Source organism: Nicotiana tomentosiformis, chromosome 8 (assembly GCF_000390325.3).
Source record: "Nicotiana tomentosiformis chromosome 8, ASM39032v3, whole genome shotgun sequence".
Classification (NCBI taxonomy): domain Eukaryota; kingdom Viridiplantae; phylum Streptophyta; class Magnoliopsida; order Solanales; family Solanaceae; genus Nicotiana; species Nicotiana tomentosiformis.
In genome coordinates, this window is record NC_090819.1 from 53,473,843 (window position 1) to 53,478,534 (window position 4,692).

General features: G+C 37.4%; 1 long non-coding RNA gene across 1 annotated transcript; it reads right to left on the bottom strand.

Moving 5' to 3' along the window:
- Window positions 1–770: 770 nt before the first annotated feature.
- On the bottom strand, window positions 771–3,522 carry LOC117281470 (uncharacterized). The gene is made up of 2 exons (XR_004512104.2): window positions 3,299–3,522; window positions 771–1,279 (listed from the first exon to the last, which is right to left on the bottom strand). It is a non-coding gene; the product is annotated as an uncharacterized lncRNA (long non-coding RNA).
- Between the last annotated feature and the right edge of the window lie 1,170 nt (window positions 3,523–4,692).

Genomic DNA, 4,692 nt, shown 5'->3' on the forward strand with positions numbered 1-4,692 from the left:
AAGATTTGAACAAATCAAGATTTTGCGATTTGTATCCTGTGTCAACTACTGCAACTACAATTATAGATTATGTTACTCTATTTTCCTGGAAACAATATAGTTACTAAAACTTTTTGTTATTTTGACTTGCTCCTACATATAAGAGGGGTGAAGTGTGTTGATCACGCCCAACTATGCCTCCTAAGAGGTCTAGCGGGTGTTGCAAATATAATCCCGTTTACAAGTTCGGAGTCGAATCACTAATCACAACCATTAGTTTCGAAAGAATTCAAGTAATCACCCTTAAGAAATATTAAATAATGATTTGAGTATTTACTAATTAAGAGTAAAGTGATTAAAATGCTATAATTTATAACTAACAGAGCAAATGTTGTAGACGAGATTTGAAAAGTCTAGGGTTATGATTTCTCCTATTGTCGGAATCCTCCCCACTACGTTTCTTACAAATTCGCCTAAGTATTCTTTACCGATCGTGAGTACTTTTGGTGTCGTAATTCTCTTCTGAGCAACTACCACAATCTACTAGACGTATTCTTCCAAACTACGCTAGCTGGCACTAGTTTACCGCTCACTATAATCGCACTAAGGTTTCGTTATTCCTAATCCCACCTTTAAACCCTTCGTATTGATTCCTCATATACGTTAGGAGAGATGTCGTTCAACAAATACCTAAATGTATACCCTTTTCCAAGCAATACACACTAATTACGCACAGTCAATTGAGAGCTCTTCAATCAACAATAATGAAATCGTAGTTGAACAAGTAGAGAAAAGTCAAAGGCAAATTTATATTAAACGCAGTAGAAAATTATCCTCCAATAGGTTACATAAAACCCTAGATGAGAATGTTTAGCCACTCATAAATGTATAAACAATCATCATGATGTTAACTATAAAGTAAAGAGAAACAGAGGGAAAACTCATTTGATTCCTTGCTCCACAGTGCTTTATAGCCTTTTTCTTCTCCAAATAATGTCTCACCCTTTCTCAACTCCTTTAGGGAGTATTTATATGTTAGGATCCAGGTCCTTGAGTCCAAATCCGGGTCGGAGTATTTTATCTCACGAACTTTTGACCACCGGGCGCCTGATCTCGCGAGGCCAGGCTTGTAGCGTGCCTAGGACCTTGCGAGGCGAGGCGTATAACATGGCCAATATGGCTACAGAGCTGGCTACACGTGGCCTATAGCCAGGCTTGGGTATTTTATATTTTTGTGCTCTTTTCTTGTATTTTCGTCCTCTTTTCGTGCAACTTTATTCGACCCTTTCTTTCGATACTCCTACACATAAAATAACATAAATTAGCTCAAATGTCACACAATTAACCAATAATCAACAAAATATAGGGCGAGTAATGTACAAAATATATAGAATTCTGGCCAAACATCACCACTCCACACTTAGACGTTGCTTGTCCTCGAGTCAACCACCAATTCATGCTAACCTAGAGCACTTTATTTCCTTTAACACATCCGAAGCACACCATACCTATGACTATGGTTGATAGCCACAATTAAACTTTAGCATATGCCTTTAAAACACATTTCCCTTTACTTTATACCATATCTCAAAAATTTATTCAACACCAAGACAATATGCTCATAATAATCCTAGCCTCACAAACTGACTCAATATCACAATGCATTCATGGCTTGAACACTTAACATCATAGAGAAATCTAATAATGTCACCTATCCCTCGCAAAATCATGCGCCATCTCAACAAGAACAAAAGAGCAAATTATCCATACATTCGAATCAAATGCTCACATATATTTTAAGGACTCACATATCTAAAGAAAATTCTTCACTCTCACAAAGAAGTCACATGCACACACAAAGTACTATAGGTTTGCTCATTATGTAAACCTCCACTAATGTAGGCTTGCTCGATCTAAAATCAATTAGAAATTTTTCATGGTTGTAATGTGGGCTAAGAGATGGGTAGGATATATTTTTGGAATAGTGGCTCACCCTCCTAAACACTTTAACACGTCACATATTTAACTTTAAGCGCAACTTCTTCAATCCCAGCTTTAATTTCACAAACAATATCATCCCAAAAGCGTTTCCTTTTTCTTTAAGCACTACTTTACTTCACACCTAATAGCAAGGACAATATATAAATTTATTCATCTACCTTTCTTTCTTTCTATGTACATTTATTTTTGTTTTGCAATTTTTTTTTAAAATTACCGCTGATAGTGTATTCTTTTGCAAAACACGTGCACTTTTTCTCTTTCATTGGTTCCACTCAAACACCACCCAAGTTTCCTTCTTACTTCTCTAGTGTTCATTTTACAAATACTGCACTTTAAGATGTAACATGATCAAAACAATAGCAATTAAGAACAAAGGGATATATGCTTGTAATGTGGTTGCCAAATAAAAGCCTACATACTCAAAAGGGTTGACTATGGATAATTGTTATTTGTGGTAAGCATTAAGCTCAAAAATATCAAAGAAATCCTAAAATTATTTTTCAAACCGAGCAAAGCCTAGGATTTCGCTTCAACTCACATGCCGTGCAAGTTCTAGACTCTAATGCAATAACACGCACAACATAAATTATCACCATACATGGCACATGACTCACTAAGGACGGTTCCATTCCGATTCTCAAACAATAGCGAGTATTCACGGAGTCACAAAATATTAAGCATTAAGCACAAAGTGACAAAAGCCAAGAAAACGAGACATAGGCATCAATAAATATGCTATCTACTCAATAAGGCATCATAAGCACTTTCAAACCATAGGGATGGTAATACACATGCTAGAGCCAAAATACGGTAATATCAAACAAGTCAAAACGAGCTAGCAATCACATTTTCCCATCCTTTTATTCCCTAAACCCTAATCTACTCTAAAAATAATAAATAAATAAAAAACTACTACCTGATTCAATAATATCCCATGAAAAAGAACCAAGGCACAAAGAAAAACTATGGGGGATTATTATTACCTAAAAGATAATTTTTTTGGTTTTTGATTAGACTTTAATCCCTCAAGAAAATTGCCTAGGAGATCCATCATCGGGAAAAGTCCAATCATTTATATATATATATATATATATATATATATATATATATATATATATAAATTCTTTCGATTTTCTATATTTTTTTTTTCAATTAAACAACTAAAAGCAATCCTAAAAACTAAAGAATCCCCCACCCCACACTATATAATAAAAAAATAAAACAAGACACTATTAGCTTATCTACATACCCAAAAGTTGTCCTAGTTCATCACTTCACCCAATTCGAAATTTGACAAAGAAAGATTTATAAATCATACCTTAGATGTTTGGGAAATAGGATTGGTCTTTAATTAACGGCAGTAGTGATTGAATGAGTGTATGAATGAGTGGATTTAATGGGGTTTTGATGTGAGTGAGAGGTGGAGGGGAGGGGCAGTGGGGTTTCGGAGAGAGGAGAGCATGTGTGTTTGGGCGGTTGTGTGTGTGTTGTGTTTAGGGATAGGTGGGTGTTTTATGTAAGGTGTGTGTATGGTTTGTTGATGTTTTAAACTGGTTGGGGGAGGGTGGTTTATAAAAAGGAAAGGGCCGAAAACTTAACTAGCCTCGCGAGCTGCGACGCGACGCCCACCGCGCGGCAAAATTGGAAACGCGAGGTAGTCATCAAGGTCAAGCGATCTGTAGAGTGCGTGGCATCAGGACCAGCATGAGGTCAAGTGTGCTATATACTGCATGACGTCACCTCGGGTGCGACATCCAGGGCGCTTTAGAACGCACGATGCTAACTATTTCACTTGATTCTTGCCTCGCTTGGCGAGGTCCGGAGCATACGCAAGTGGTTTCCATTCCGTTTTGTGAACTACTCCAAGTGTTATGACCTCCCAACGAGCTCCAGTACCTGTTAAAACACCAAGACTTAACTAAAAACTTGTTAGTGCCTCAAAACAAAAAAAGTCTAATTAAGCTAAAATAAACTAAGAATTGGGTTGCCTCCCAACAAGCGCTTTAGTTAACATCTTGGCATGACGAATACAATATTACAATGGGTTGCCTCCCACGAAGCGCCTGATTTAACGTCGCGGCACGACGGAGTCAATCATACCCAAGGTTCAGTCAACACTTGGGTTCCTTCAAATAAATCACTGACACAACATTTTCCTCATCCATGCCAAGGTAATGTTTCAAATTTTGCCAATTGCCCGTGAACTTCTTAACTCCATCTTCCGACTCAATTGCAACTGCTCCAGTCAGATTTACCATTTGCACACGAAATGGTCCTAACCATTGTGACTTCAACTTAGTTGGGAAATATTTCATTCTTGAATTGAACAATAGTACCATGTCTCCAGGCTTAAAATTTCGCCCACAATATTTTTGTCATGGATCATCTTCATCCTCTCTTTGTACAACCGGTTGCTCTCAAAAGCATGATAGCGGAACTCATCAAGTTCATGCAACTCTATGACATTACTCGTACCAGCGACCTCCATGTCAAGATTTAATTGCCTCAATGCCCAGAATGCCCTATTCTCTAACTCCACTGATAAGTGACACACCTTTCTAGATACTACTTTTGTATGGTGACATACCAATCGGAGTTTTGAATGCAGTGCGGTAAGGCCATAGTGCATTATCCAGTTTTCTGACCCAATCAGTCCGAGTAGCATTTACATTCTTGGTCAAAATACTCTTGATTTCTCTGTTTGACACCTCC